The sequence below is a fragment of the Electrophorus electricus genome, chromosome 3 (assembly GCF_013358815.1).
Source record: "Electrophorus electricus isolate fEleEle1 chromosome 3, fEleEle1.pri, whole genome shotgun sequence".
Taxonomy (NCBI): domain Eukaryota; kingdom Metazoa; phylum Chordata; class Actinopteri; order Gymnotiformes; family Gymnotidae; genus Electrophorus; species Electrophorus electricus.
The window spans coordinates 22,612,644-22,629,108 of NC_049537.1; the positions used below are offsets into that span (position 1 = coordinate 22,612,644).

Consider the following 16,465-nt stretch of genomic DNA (forward strand, 5'->3'; position numbering starts at 1 on the left):
ATTGCGTATGGCAAACGCGCAGTGGTAAAGCATATCGACCATTTACGATATTCTGTTGCGCTAAGCAACGATCGTTCGTTCAGCCTTCTGAGACGACAGAATAGCACTTGCGACACTGAAACTGTGCTGTTGCCAGAGCAACGCTTGCCAGGCGGCCCTATTCCCATAGATACGAGATACATGCAGTCCTGTCTTCTTCCTTCTGCCAGGTCGCGTCCGTTTCGCTCGCGTTTCCATTCATATCGCGAGACTTTTTCAGGAAAAAAAACAACCGTCGGTTGGTGTTCTGTGACTTCACCAGCAGCTGCGAAACGGAGGCGGAGCTGCAACTTTGTATGAACTTCTAAGTTGAACAATTGTGAGGGAGAGACTGTGGAAAGCAGTACGGTTGATGGAGTAGATGCAGTCAACTTCAAACGTTTGACATAAAACAGAAAGCTAGCTCCGAGAGGGCATCTTGTATTTCCCAGCATTTTTCTAACGTTTGTTCGCTGGACGAACGCTCGTGTGGAGATTTAGCGCATTTTTTTGGAGGAAGACACTCCAGCGAGGTGGGAAGGAGAGAAGGTGAGTTCGCAACGCTGCTGTGATTTAACTGTTAGCCGTCTCTCCACCGTCCTGGCCGATTTATAACCAGCTAGAATGATATTTAGCCCGCAGTGTCTTTTAGTGATTTCACATGAAAACTGGTTTTGTGAACTGGCCGATGGTGTAGCGACCGCTTTGCGTCAACAGCGCCGCTGCGTTACAGAGAGCTGGGGTCGGCTAGTTTTGAGACCTTGCCGTTTCTCCCAGGTAACCCTAAGCTAGCGTTAGCACGCAAAAGTTACAGGTGGCAGCGGTGGGGCCTTTTGCTAAAATGTCTTCATTTACGTTATCTGTTTAATAAAGCATTAACAAATGTGTCCACTGACGTGATGGACATTATGTAGATACGGTTCTGCCTTCTAGTAAAAGATGTGCAAAGTAGCACAGTTGTGTTGGTGGTCAAGAAGCAGCGAGCTATTCGCATTTGGCGAAGAAAAGCGTAGCAGCTTTAATACCTGAGCAACTCCAGATGTGTAAAGGAAGCAGGTTTCTCGATTATAGAAAGACAGTTCGCTAGCTAGCTTGCTAGCTATGTGCTTAACTTAGCAAAGGCGCACCTTTTTCAATTCTTTTATCATCTTGCAGCGGTACATGTTCTGAAGCCGTATTAAGACCACATATTGACGACTGCTGAGAACCGCACGTACAGTTTCATCTTTGCCATCTTTTTACGTTATCAGCTAGGCTAATAATCTACAATTGATGGATAGGGTTGGTGTTATATAACTGTTAACTTTCATTCCTATTTATCTAGTTACTAAACTCTTGGACAGCATTAAAGTCTCGATCGGAAACTTATTCACTTGACTGGCATCTATCAGAATTATGGTTTTACCGTAGACCTTTTCGGTAAGAACGGCGTTGTGTGTGTGTGTGAGAGAGAGAGACCAGTGAGTATTCTTGCAGGCGTCGCTCCTCAGAAAGCCTTAATGATTAGCTGGGTCTTTTGCATCTCCTCTCTCTGTCTTTGTTGGGCATGTGGCTGGTTGTCCGCTGTGTAGCGGTCAGTTTAATTGGGGGGAGTTTGAAAAGCTGCCCCCTGGTTGAAGTGCTGGCTTGTGGTCTTTCATAACTTAAATATATGAAAAGATATACCAAGCCTAGTTGACTAATGTCATTTAACAGTGCTGCCATCACTAGTGTTTTAATTGTGGGTTACTTTTAGTCGGTGTTGTTAGTAGCAAACCAACCTGAACGGAGATCCGCATTCTGTATTACATTCCTGACTAGTGAGTTATAAGTCTTAGAACGCGACCATCTTGACATCAGTCCATAGTACTGTCATCTTATGTATGTTTTCAAATATTTTTGTGCATACCCAGTGGCCGTGGCAGTCCATTGATAAACAAATTTGATAAACATGATAATGGGATATATACAAGAAGCAGCAAAGATGCATCTGGTTAGATAATTTTAGATAACTGGAACTCACAAGGTGGCCTCTGGTGAAGAGGAGGGGCTTCATTGAGAGAATAGGTTCGATGATTACAGACTAGTTCATCTTGCTAATGAGTAAGGTTCATTTCTGTGAATTGACTAACTGAACAGTACTGAGGCTGTTCAGTTTTTTTTTTTTTTTTACATCATGAGGAAATAATAGCTACAATTCTTTGGATGTTTATTTGAATAAAGCAGGTGTGCCTCTTCATCAGTGGGTGAGTGACACCACAGGTACTGTGCTGCTGCTGCTCGATCAGAAGACCCTGGTAGGGTCTACAATGCAGTGTGCTGTGTACTCAAGCTGGCTTGGTGTAAGATTAGAGACTTTGGGTTCTCTCAAAGAGTGTTTTTATTTTGCTCCAAAAAATGAGATTCATTTGCTTCTGTACATTTGTACCAGGATTGAGCTTGCATTACAGGATTGATGCAGTTGAATTAATAGTTTGTAACCTATTAAATGTATTGATTCAATAATGAGTCTTTTCACACTTGGCATAAAGTCTCTCCATGTACCCATAGTTACAGCCGGTTTTTAAAGCAGTGGAGTAATAACCACTTGTAGCGGATAGACGAAACAGTAAGCCTAGCTTATCTTTCACAAGGCTATCACGCGGAGATTGTAGTTTTTTTTAACCCACTATGTTCAAATGCCAAGGATGCATTTATCTGGATGCAGTGTCGCCTTTTCTGTATTAAGTAAGCTACTGGGAGCAAGTGTGTGGGTGGACATGCACATGTTGTGCAACACGCAGAGAAGGAAATGAGAGAGAGAGAAAGTGCCTGGGCGAATGATTGGCAGTGGTGGGATTATTAACAGCCTTTCAGAGTGACTGCACAGTCTAGGCTGGCTGTAGGTGTTCCCGGATTAAGTGGAAGCATCACATAACATTGTTTGTAGTAGTTCTCTTTGGACCCAACAGAGCATTTGCATTGGCTGTTGCATGTCTCAAGGTTTCCCAAAATGGGGCTTGGGGTTTGATGAACCCCAGCAGTGTGAGTGTGTCTGTGTCTGTGTGTGTGTGTGTGTGTGTGTTTGGCCAGGCCTTGTGCTCAGAGGCTATGCCTAGCAATTGGCAGTCGCCTGTTTTTTCCCTTGCTCAGGAGCACAATTGTAGTCTTATAGGCTTGAGTCGACTGGGAATGCAGAAGCTGTCTTAGCTTCACAGGATGATCTAAATATTGGTTGAAACATTCCTGTTTGTTTATAATCGCTGAACTACATATCAGTTCTCTGCAGAAATGTTTGGCCACATGCAGTATTGGCCAAATTTAATGAAATTTGTCCACTGATTTAAATCTGAATCAAGTTTAAATTTATTTTTTTTAAAAATATAGAACAAAAAGCCTAAAAATGATGACCAGTTTATATTCAGAACAGAAATGCTCATGCACTATATCTCTGTCAGTATGCTGCACTCCTGCTGTAAAGTTAATTGTGTATTAATTGCCGTGGCATTTTAATCAATTGGGAAAAGCCAGAATTGATGTTCTTGCAGTCTGACAAATCCTTGATGTATGCTTTCACTGTGCATTAAGATCTGCTGAGCACTGAAATTGCAGTTAAAAAAAAGCATGACTTTTGCAAAGCGGTAAGTAATTTGTCATAATTGCATCCTAATGTTTATCTATTGATATATTTACTGTGGTATGTTGCCATTACCAAGCAGGCTAATACTGTTTCTACAAAGTATTCCTTAGCATGCTCTCCTGCAGTCTGAGCATCCTGTGATGTCGAGGCGTCTTGCAGTGGAGTCGCGTTCATTAGCTCAAGACTTTCTACCGCTACATCCCACTCCGATGTGTGCATAGCTTCAGGGTGCATATCGTATCAGATGAGAATGGAGTTCACAAGGAAGGCAGAGCAGAACTCTACCAGCTTCGTGAATTATTAGGGCAGCACATGTAGCACTTCCTTCCTTCCACTCTGCAAAATGAAATCAATGAGTATTTTTCCAGTGTACACATATCTGCATTACATTACCTTCTAAGAAGCCTGTCCAGAGTTTTAGCATTTTCACATGCAGAGCACTGAATTTCAGTGTTCTATTTCTCACTCTCATTCCACTTTTTAAGGGGATTGGCAAACTCCGTTTAAGATGTATTTAAGATGGCTGCAATAATTACTCAACATCAAGAATGTACTGATAATGAATTTTGTAATTGGTGTTTATTGAAGAAAAACACAAAGCTGTATTAACCAACTTGATGTTTTGTGAAAAGAGTGTCATTTAAATGTTTATTTGGCATCATTCATGTAATGGCGTCCTCAGTGACAATACTGCTAGAGCTTGAAACTAAGAGCACAAGTAGAATAATACATTTGAGTAAAGGTTTGAAATAATCGTTTGTAGTGTCGTCAGTCGGGCTGATTATATCCTACAGCATTGCAAAGGCTTAGGAAAGTACAATACCATAACAGAAATTTGTCTTTCTCATGGAGTGCACTTGAGTCATTACTGGTGGGATTTTCTGTAATGTCATTCCCTGTCTGAATAGGGTTAAAATTGCACAGTATGATAATGGGTAGATTATGACTACTATACAAAAAAAAAAAGGTTTAGATTAATTAATTGATATTCAAATCACAGAAAACAAATTTCAACTGCAAATAGCTATGGTTGCTATCCTAACCACATTTGGAAGCTATTTCATGTTACTGGCTAATGGTAGCACAGCAGCATCAAAATAGTCTAAAGTACTTCTATTCCACCCAATGCCCTTTTGGTAAATTAAATGTATATACATCATACATTTATATAGTCAGATATTTGACCAAAGACTCATTGTGTTGTTTCAAGAAGGAACAAGAGGCAGATTAGAGTGACTGCGCTTTGGTTTCTTAGTAACGAACCCCAGCAGAGTGATAAGTCTCACTTCCATTTGGTGAGTACAGTGTGGAGTAGCTTCAGGCTCCAGGCACACTCACTGCTGCATGACTTTGAAGAACCGTGGCTGCCTCATAAGCCACCCTCCTCAAGGGCCATTGCTCTCTTTTTGTAAGGAATCACAGTCAGAGGGCACGGACAGAAAATGAGGCGGAGATTCCACTGGGGAGGAGTCATATATTTGCCAAGTGGCTCCCCAGCTTATAACTGCAGCTAGCCGCAGTGCAACCATTGTAATAACTGGTGTTATTGTTGAGTTCTTTCTGACAGTAGCCAGACTGGGCTAAATAAGTGTAACTCTGCACTAGAAATGATTAAATATGTTCAAAGGTAACTTAATGTTTTAATTTATATTAATGAGTGAGGTGTTTTTTTTTGTTTTTTTTTGCGTTTGTTTTTTTTGTCTAATTCTGCATACATTTCGCAGAATGACTGTGTGTTCTTTGAATATCAAAGAGGATCACAGGCACCCAGTTTTCTGATCTCTAGATCAGTATTGGTGGTTACAAATACAGGAGCTTTTGTTAGACTAATTCCCCTTTTCCACCGTGTATATGGTGTAGTTTCAACAAAAATGCTGAAAACAAGTTTTTGTTTTCTACCTTTTTAAAACTGAAAGCAGAGAAAAGGTCCTAATGTTCTGAATGTCTGCATTGTTGCTGAAATTTTCCCTAATCTGTGTTGCAGAGCTTGTGGTGATTTCCAAGGGGTAAAAATTGTGTGTCTCTTGCTGAAGCAAAGAGGGGTGTTAACATGATTTCCAAAGGCTGAAATTAGTAACGAATGTGCTTGTCTAACCCACATGGACTCAGTAATTACAGTCCTGTCTGAGGCACCAGCTTGGCCACCATCTTATTGCATGCCTGTTACAAGCTCCTGCTTCAGATGTATGCAAGCATTATCCATGAAAGCTAGGATGAGAAATGATTGCTGCCAAATTTGAGTCTTGTATGGATATTTATGCTCCATACACTTTGTCAGTAAAAGAAACAATACTTTAAAAGAGAGATTTTATCAATGTGTGTCTATGCTAATTGCATTTTGTTATGCAAATGTATGAAGCTAATACACAAAGGACACCCTTTAAATTAACTCTTTATGAATTAACACATAGAGCAGGTCTCTACTGAGAAGTAAGACTATCACTTGCCCTCTTAAGGGGTAGAGCCATCCAGAGTCTCCCAGGTCTCTCTCTCTTTGTTTACTAAAGTATCAGAGTGGTTAAAAACATGACAATCGTAACACTGACTCTCCTTTACAGATTATATAAAAATCTAATTAACATACATTTCTTAGAGCAACTGTTTGATGACGGTGAGTATTATCTTTCATATTGGAATGTTTTGATCCAATGACGGAAGCCTACTCACACCCAGGATAAGTGATGTGTGACAACTTTTGTCTCTTCGTTCAAATACAAATCCTGCATAACAAAAGGAGGCCAGGTGGTATTAACATGGCTCTGCACAGTAGGAACTTCAACAAGTTCTGCAGGTATTGTGAAGGGCAACAAATGACAATGGAGCAACAACAACAAAAATAGCAGACTATGTACAGAAATGTAGCTACCGTTCCAGGCTGCAAAGGGGCAATACACACTTTTTATACCGTTTCCAAGGAATGGAGCTGTCAACGGGCATGGTTGATTTTCATATTTAACAGGATCCTGAACAACTTTAATTCAAAGTTGTTTGCACTGCACATTTCACTTCAGTTTCTCAAACCTTGGACAATATTAAGCAAGTTTTGCTCAGCATTTGACATTGAAGAGAGGGGCAGTTTCAATTTTATCACAACCTGTAAGCTAAGTAGCTATTCACTATGTGTAAGTTTTGCCCATTTTTTTGTCAGTTGAAGCCAGATCATCTAAAATTGAAAATTTCATGGTGAGCTAACAACTTGAATTTACTTTGTAGTGTTGTAGACTTCGAAAGGAAAGTAGCTAGTATATGTAATGTTGGCTAATAGCATGCAGGAAGTAGCTAGCTTACTAGCTTAGCTAACTAAATAGTATGATCTTGCTTATTTACAGGGAGGTTCACTTCATTTTTCTGCCTATTCAAAGAAACATCCTGTATTATATAAGTCTACAATACAATATGTATCTTTTGTCTAGTGAATTTCTAATTTCTATCTTATTAACAAGATATAACTCCGAAGCTAACTCACTAGTTTGATTGTTAGGCGTTAACTGGTTCCTTTTAGCTGACATTTGCTTCTCTACCGAGAAGTCATTTGACGGGACATCTAATCAGACTGTTAATCAGCTTTGTTTGCGAGCTGAAGTATTTCTTCTTTTAACATTTGTATTTCTGTGTATATAATATCAGCTCTCTCTCAAACATATACTGTTGAAGCGTTTAGGCACCCATGATTCACCTCTCAGTTGTAGCTATTGATTTTGTGAGCAATCACGGTGCCTTAGTACAAACCAGCCAATCAAAACAGAGCTCCTGTTTTCATTCTTTGGCCAATTCACAGGGATGTGAATCGGTGTGTAAAGCTGCATCTGAGCATGCTTTGCACTGAACAAAGTCACATACTTTTTAAATAGACATCAGAGACCAATTTAAAATGCTGAACAAATGCATTTATAGCATGTTTTAAAGTATTCCAGTAGGTTTAGGAATTCCTACATGAACATCACTAATAGTGGCTAATGAAGACATTCTTTCCTGAGGTAAGATTGGTTGGATTTATTGGGATTGATGCATTGTCTAGAAGTGATGCGCCTTAATGAGGCCATCTCTCTTTAACTGATGAGATCACTCAACTTTACAAGAATTTTTAGCTCTATCAGTATTTTTCATTCTTTAATGATTTAAGTTCTATTTATACCTAATCCTAGAGGTCATGGGTAAAACTTTCCACATTTAAGTTAATTGTGGTTTTTAATACTCCATTCAATGAATCCCATTCCAGCACATTAAAATGAATTTGGGCAAGTCCTTTCTTTGATAACCAGTAACTTTTGTTTATGGCATTTAACTGATGGTTTTATCCAAAGCAACTTAGAATTTTGACTGAGTACAACTTGAGCAATTGAGGGTTAAGGGGCCCAACAGTGGCAACTTGGCAGTGGTGGTGCTTGACCCAGCAACCTTCTGATTACAAGTCAAGGACCTTAACCACTGAGCTACCACTGCCCTATGTTTAAAAAGCAGCGACTGTCTTCTGCAATATGTTAAGTCATTTGGCTCGTTATGACTCCTAACAGGTTCATTATTTTCCAGACTGAAGATATGTTTGGAAGTGTAGTGCTTGTTTTCCCTGGTGCACTTGAATTGTTTTTCTTGGGTGTAGGCAACATAGAACAGTGTATGCACATCTCAGTTTGCTTCACTCCTCAATCCATAGGTAAGAGCAAATGATTTCATAGGAGATTGCCCAAATATAAGCAAATTTCGAAAAACAACCAGTGGTAGTGATCACCTTGAGCAGCAAAATGCATATTTTGTCACCTCTCTTAGCAGTATTCTTTTTCATGTGTAAAATCTGATTCATGGTTTAGAAGTGGTAACGTAAACACTGAAGTCTGACTGAGGATTTACCTAGACTAGCAGCTTTTGCAGCGAGACCTCTTCTTTTCCATGCAAGTTGTTGCATCGAGGGTGTGTATCTGTGTCTCTCTGTGTGTGCCTGCTCTTTATCCATGATATGCTGATATCAGCATGACTCTTGGCTGCTTGGCTGACCCCCCCCCCCCCAAAGCTCTACTTGCCAGTAAATATATTACTAAGAAACTCTAAGAGAATGTCTTCATGTGAAGCCTTCTGTTTGTTACCACATGCAGCTCTGCATTCGTGGCAGTGTCAACCTGTCTTACTTGCACTCCACTGGGCCAGATCCTTCCACGGTGGAGCAGAATGAGGAAAAGGAAAAAGTATTTCCGGTTTTCCAGTTACAGATGGCTTTTTAAATTGGGTGTGAACTGTGTGAGGTCCATATAAACTGGTTGTAATCATGCTCAAGTGAGGTTGGTTAGTCAGCATTTAGTTTTCTGGTGTTTGAGAACAGGGTGTTTTGCATAGATGAGAAACCTACACAGTTGATATGGATCTCTACTCATCCTCTAATCTTCAGGAAATGGTTGCCAAAGGTCAATTTTCCAAGAGGTATCCCGTTCTATCATGACACCATTATCTGGTAGAGCTAGTATTGGTTCATTGTATTTGACTGATTCACCAAGTGTATTCTTTTGTAAGATGACTTCATTTGAACATTAATTTTACTCTTCAATTAAACACAATTTGATAGTCACATTGCCCAGCCCTCTTTAAAATTAAAACTTACCGCATATAGATGAAGTACACAACTATGCAATCTAGCTAAATGTATTTAGTTTAGAATGGCCTTCACAGCATTTGCAGCCCAATACTTCTTACAGTTCTGCTTTGTTTCTTTTTGCCAGCGTTGTGGGTTGTGTAGGTTCCAGAAGACCGGAAAAATGTCCACGCACGAACCAGTCCACGCTGTCTATTCTGCTACACTCATTTTGTTTTCTGAGTCAGGAGAAACATTGACCAGGGGTAACGGGTTAGTGATTGTTTGCACAGACAAGCTGAAATGGCACTCTATGCTAGTTTCACCTATCTTGTGTTTGCTGTGGGTCATAGCCTGCAAAAATACTGTAACTTTGAACTCTATTGTCTTTTGTCAAATAGAAAATGAGGTCAAAAATCAGTATCCTGTCTAATTCACATATCCTTACTACAGCTATGCTTTTTTGCTCTACTTTTGTTTAATTGTAGTTATGTCTGTAGAGGAATGTAATGCTGGAGGTTTTTGAGTGCAGTAGCAAAGGTAATTTAGAGGTTGCTCAAGAATAGCTTTATGAAAGTGATCTAGTATCAATCTTTCACCAAGTGAAAGAACTCTCTTGTGGTCTGAACCTCTTTAAAAACTGTAATGTTGGAGGAGTGCTCACATTACATGATGGACTTTACAGGAATGGCATATCTTAGTTCTCCCATTTCACACACCACAAATTTGCTGCAGGTGTGGGTTCAAATGTTGGTTTAATTATCCAGTAATAGTCTACCAAGCTGATTGCACACTGAAATACACATGTCACGAAGACTGACAAACTGTAAACTGTTTAAAGATGACACAAATGGACAAAAGAATAACTGGCATAATGCAAAATCAGCCATGAGCTATAAATTGCAGCATTGTCAATTTGTGTGTTGGTGGTTGCCAGCATAAAATAACTGTTTTTGTTGGCTGGGCTACAGTGGGCAGTCCAACCGCATGCTCCTGCTTCACATATCACAAGAGCCCACCCTGAATTTTTAAAAAACCACCAGCAGCTTGCACTGCCTTGTTGAGCGGCTAGCCCATTGACAGCCCTCCTCTGCTAAATGACTTGGTACACGTTGCACCACAGCAGCAACAGCGGTAGCGAGTTTTCAAATAATGTCAAAAATGTAGGAAATGACGGGGCAGGGGCCTCTGAGGTTGGCGCAGGAATTGGATTACAGAAATAGAGATTAGTGATCATTAATGAGATTCTCCTCATAATGGTACAAGTCTGTGTTTGCTTCCTCCATGTATATAGAACCCATTCAGTTTGTGCTAAAACGTGAAGGTGATTATACATGTGGGTCAAACCAGAGAATATGGAATATTTTTTTATAATTTAGGAAAACAAGCATCATGTGCTATAAATGCAGCTTGCCGTGATTCAAGGTCTCATTATCTTCAGTACTGATTGAATAAAGAATGTTTGTTAGTCATTATAGAGAAGAGTGTAATACTCTTAGTGTTCTGGATGATTTTAAGATTTCTTCCAAGAGAGTAGCATGGTGACAAGTGGGTGACTTTACAGTAAAGCTCGTAACTTGCGAAGGATGCAAGATGTTAATGTGTGGGTTTTTCACAAAGTTATACAACTGCTCATTATAAGGACATTTCAGAGTTTAGTTTGGTGCATAAAATAGACTTAATATATTTTTTGCATTTCATTATTCACAGCTCTTTATGCCTGGCAGAAGGTCCTTATATGAGTTAATTGAGATGACTTTACCAGCAGTAAGCTCTACTGTTTTACAGACAGAAAGCAGTCCTTTGTCTTGCATGGCTGGTGGATGAGAGCTCAGAGCAGTGGTTAACAGTATGTCACTCACTTACCCCTGTCGTGGGAATGGTGGTGGTTTGTGTGTATGTGTTTGTGTGTTTGTGTGTGTGAGTTGGGGGGGGGGGGGGAGATTGCTGTGGTAACCATAGAGCACCACTGTGGGATTCTTCCTTTTCTGCCTTTGAGGGGGAGTAAAGTAATTCTCTCTCTGTGTGTGTGTGTGTGTGTGTGTGTGTGTGTGTGTGTGTGTGTGTGTGTGTGTGTGTGTGTGTTCATTCTTCTGTTAGTGTGGTTGCTGTATGTCACAAACCCCATAGACGTACAATAAAAGATTCTTTCAGAAGCACTATCCAGGCTCAGGCATTGTGCATTGTATCACGTTTTCTCAGAAAGCCAAAAGTACTGAACAGAAGTGATTAATGGTGCATTGTAGGTCTAAATCCTGGCTTAGATGAACTAGATGGTCGTGCCCGTCACTCACTGTCTTATGTTCCAGTGGATTCTGTTCCAGTCTGACAACATCTGCATGGTGCATACAGGTGATGTAAGAACCCGCATGTTACATGCTGTTTACTGAGTTGCCATAGAAGAGAACATGCAGAGACATTATTGGCTTCACTGGGTAATAATGGTAATTTCGTAACATGATGCTTTCAGCAAGGTCACCATCTTCCTCATGTGTCAGCTGATTGTCCAAGACCATTGAGTATCCACTCCAAAAACAGGGAGTGCCACAGGAATAGAGTTGGTAATAAAAAAGAAGACATGTTAGTTATACTAAACCTGTTTGTGTCGTGGTTCCATATGCAGGAAGCATAGGTCCTTTGTACATGTGTGAAGCAGGCCTAAATAATTTGGTTGGTATAGAATGGCTTTGCTTGTTCATACTGTTTGTCTTCTCAACTGTGGCAGTATGGTTGCATCAAGGATGGTATAGCATGCAAATGCTGAACTTGTCATACCAGCCCAAAATAAATTGTACATAATTGAGAAATGGAATGTGGCATGCCAAAGGTTGCCAGCCTTGCTCTGGGAAACAAATTGTGAGGAAATGAGGCATTGGCTGCACACATGCATGACTGGCCACCTATTGCTGACCCTATGACAGCATCCAGCTCCAGTTTGCGGACTGGTTGCTATTGCCCCACCCCTAGATGACTTCCCCCTGTAATGGTCATCGGAGACCCAGTGGTATCTCAACATAAGCGAGTGCTGCCTTCCTCTCCCATCTGGATGCTTTGGGCTCGGCTGTAGGGTGGAGTCACAGAGCTCATGCAGTTTGGTTTTGTAAGGAGCGGTTCAGATGCCGGTAATTAGGCGATGGCTTGACCCCTCCTTTGGAATTTGGATGCATGGGTGAAGGTGTCCGTGGAAACCTGGCAGCCGCGCTTTCTCTTCAAGGCCTCTTTCTTTGTGTTGGTGAGTTTGTAAGGAGCACAAGCTTCACATCTGTCAAAGTGTCCCATGGCTTGTACTCTGCGGTGCTGCATGGGCCTCAGAAGGATTACTCAAGATCCCTTTTTTTCCCAGCCATTAAACATCGACTCGATGGTTTGCCTCTAATGGATATAAAAGTACATTCACATATTTTCTGGTTTACATTGATACGAAAGGGTTAAACCCAGGTTATACATCTTTCTAAAATTCTGTGCTGCATTTTCTATTTGTGTTCCATTGCATAATCTATCCAAGATGGCTTTGCTGGTACAACTGATGGACCATAATATAGTTTGGTGCTGTGATTGTGACACGCTATGTACACTTTCAAAGATCTTCCAGCCCCCAAGGGTCAGTCGGTGCTTGTTATAAAAGAGGTTGAGGCAAACCGAGTTTAATCAATTCAGTAGAAAACTTGCTGCTCACTGAAAAAAATAGTAGTGCTCAGTGTTTTTGGTGTTTGGCACAAAGTAGAAGTTTGGCACAAACTAGGAGAAGAGGGAAATAAATGGCTTTGGCCGGTACACGTCTCCTCTGCTTCCAGGCCAAGGAATGGAGGAACAGTGAAGGAAGCGTAAGAAGCCAGCCCAGCAGGCGTGCATGGACACAGAGGCTACAGCTCTCGTCTGTGGTAAGCTGAGTGAGTGAGTTTTCATTAGTGAGACTGCCCTCTTTCAGGAGCTGGGCGTCCTCTGGGGTGTTCTGCTTGATGAGAAGCTGGAGAGGTAGTAGGTCATGCTGATGGTGAGCACCGAGTCTCCCACCAGCCAGCTACTTTCCGTGGCCTGAACCCTGCCCTGCTCAGTCCTGTAATAGGATAACTATTAGACAGGAATCCTGTGGAACTCTGGGGAGCGACATTATTCCCACTGGAACCTGAATGGAATTGTACACCCCTCCCCCAAGATAAGGAGTATAAATATGGCAAGAAGGGTATGAGGAATGAATTCTAAATTTAACAGACCGGAATAACATTCTGTTACAGCCCAAACAGGGTTAGGATTTTCTTACATTTTTATTAATTTTTTTTATTACACTTCATTATGCTAGAATATTATTTTTTCTTTAGTGTTCTTTATCGTGTCTACATGGATCATTTTCACAAAACATGACTTAAGTTGAGTCAGCCTCAGTGTTGCGGATTATAAAATGTCTGCATTTAAGTTTTATTTAAAAAAAAAAACAAACCAACAAAAAACAAGTGGACAATATATTTAGCCACTCACTGCTACAGCCTGTTCTGGATCTCCCTACTACTTCCTTTATCTAGTTAACATACTACTTCTCTCACACATGCACGTCAACTTTGTAAAAATCAGAATTGAAGCATAAGAATAGAAAAAGAAAATGATCACTTTGTGAGCAGTGAGTCACTCACATGTGGGCAGTTGTGAAGAGCCATGCATCAGTTAAACCTAACAGGAAAAGCCTGAAGCTGTGTACGGGTTTGAGATGGTGTTGCGCAGTAGAAATGGAGCTCTCTGGCATCTTTCTCTCCCGCCTCGGAGCCTGTGAGGAGGAGAGCACTGGGCTCTGTGGGAGCTCTTCCCTGCCTGACCATCTTGTGTGTTCTAAGTGTGGTGATTTTATTCTCGAGTGGCCAGACCGTTGGATTCTGTTAGATTTAACGGCCATGCGCGCGCATGATGGCTCCTCCGCATCTCCTCATCTCTTCCCCTACAGGCTAACAGCCAAAATCTGCATGCACCTCACAGGCTATCGCAGGACTTGAGACTTGAAGTCTCATTCATTATTTTCTGCTTTTTGTCTCACAAGCACACAAGCCTGGAAGAGACAAAGATGGTCACAGTGTTTTTGTTTGGCTTTGATGATGAAACCTGCTTGTCTATACTGTATAAGGTGAAATGGGTTTGTGCCTGTACTACTGAAGGTGAAATCATCTTGGGGTCTACATTATTGAAGCTGCATCTCATTTGTGCTTTGCAATATTGGTTTGCTTGTGAAACGATGTCCGGTGGTTCATTTTATAGCGCCAGTTCATGAATCCAGTGGTCGACCGCAATCGACCGCAAAATGGCTTGATAAATTTTACTGGTTGCTGCAGCCAAGATTCATGACATTTCCTATAACACAGCCATGGACATCTGCAGGTGCCCTGTGCGAGAATGATGCCTCGTCCAGTTGAGTGGGACCTCTCCCCACGCACCCAGGAGCAGGAGTGCAGTATTTGAATTCCAGGTGCAAATTCCAGGTTTGCATGCATGGGGTGGGGGTGGAGGGGTATTGGGTTGAGCAAGAAGCCATGTCTGTCCTGTTGTCTTAGTTGAAAAATGTTTGTGGTCAAAGGACAGTGTCCAGGTTATCCGTGCTCTCATGGATTGCATTGCTTTTTCATCAATGCCACTTTGTACTGTGAACTAGTGTTAATTTGTAATCCATGAGGTAATTAAGATTTCCATTTAGCGAAACATACCACCACATTTCCTCTCATTTCAGTTTCCCTATTGCTCAGTGTTTTATTGATTGACCTTAGAAGACCTTAGAATAAAGTAGTCAGACCAATATCTATTGTGTAACATCCAAGCCTTTTCTATATTCTGTGTAACATGTGTAAAGCCTTTTTAATATTTTATAAGGCTTGACCTCTATAAGACCTGTCTTCTAGACATAATTGGATAGAAATTGCTAAAATCTAAAGTTAAAAAGCTTATATTCAGACACACTAGGCATGTTTTTTTTCCTTTCTTTTTTTTTTCATGTGTCCGGGGAGCAGATATTAGTAAGTAGAGGAACTCTGAGCTGCAAAGCACACACCTGCTTCAGCTGGACCGCCCCCTAATGAGCTGCCTGTGATAGTTCTTCCTGCAGGTTAATGTCCATAGACACGCTGAGCCCACAGGAGCCCAGCGTGTGTTCTCACTTAGATCTTTCAGCAAGATTATTGGAAAAATTTGTTGAAGCAGTTGGTTTGAGTCGAACCTTCATTTAAGTCTGGCTTTTAAATTGCTTATTTTTAATACGCAATATAAATGTGTTTTTCACACAGGGAACTCGGTTCCCCTTACAACCTTTTAGGTTCTATTTTTTGGCTTTCAGCTCTGCTTATGTAAGTAGGATTGAAAGGTGTTAATTACTGTCAAGACTTTCCCTTTGGGCCTGAAGGAAAATGCAACGAGGTATCTCAGTTGTCCACTGCTCTTTTATTCCATGCTCTCTTCCTTTTCATTATCCAGTTGGCTCACCTTTGTTATTTATTCTTCCATTCTGTGTACTTGCTTTTGACAGGGATGCTTCACACAAAGGTGAAATGATCAGGTGGAATGTTTGTCCTTTTGTCTGCATAAAAAAAAAGAGACAATTTTTGACCATTTTGTAGGCTGGGGTTGAAACCGGCCCTAATAGATATCAGGTTAACACTGTGCTCCAAACTAGACTGCCATTTGAAGTGGAATAACCAAGCCATTATCCTGGACCTTCAGCTGCCCACCTCTGTAATGAGGATTTGTTTTAGTGAGTACTGACTAAAAAAAGGCTCACCGCCTTTGGCCCTTTTTCTGTCTTTAGTCTAATGCTTATTAAGCCTCAGGTTTCAGTAGGGGTTAGTATACATGTTGTACAAACCTATGTGAATCTACTGTTTTATTTATTACTTTATCTTAAATGAATATATTAGGCTAAAGGTGTTGTGTTCCTTGTACGTTTTGGCATCGTTATATAGCTAGTACATAACGATTAGTTTTCTTTTTTGGCCTGTAGACTTGGTGAACAAAGCAGACTGAATATCACTATTCAGAATCTGCTGGTTTGAATGCTATCACTGGTATCCCGTGCTCAGCTGTTAGCAGAGGCTTTTTGAGAGATGGCGTTCAGCTTTAATCGGACGTGCATGAGCCTGTTGAGAAGTGGCTGGCCAGGGCAGTCCAGCGGCAGAGCAGCAGCCTGGAGGCACTTTTGATGGCCACTAAAACAGATAACAGGACAGGCCAAAACACACAAATCCTGTTGCTTCCTGAATGCTGTCCAGTGTCTGGGTGGGGGGGGGGGGGGAGCCTCACAGCTAAAGAGTGCCTGGAATCTC

At 41.1% G+C, this 16,465-nt stretch overlaps 1 protein-coding gene across 5 annotated transcripts in view; it reads left to right on the forward strand.

Annotated features, from left to right (window-relative positions):
* Positions 1 to 305: 305 nt before the first annotated feature.
* sipa1l1 (signal-induced proliferation-associated 1 like 1) overlaps positions 306 to 16,465 on the forward strand; it is a 59,466-nt gene continuing 43,306 nt past the window's right edge. For 3 of the 5 annotated variants that reach the window (XM_035524295.1, XM_035524293.1, XM_026998460.2), the window contains exon 1: positions 307 to 567. The gene's annotated coding sequence lies outside the window, so the exon portion shown is untranslated. Of the gene's footprint in view, positions 568 to 12,970; positions 13,058 to 16,465 lie in introns of all 5 variants that reach the window. The other 2 variants (XM_035524294.1, XM_035524296.1) reach the window with 2 other exon arrangements.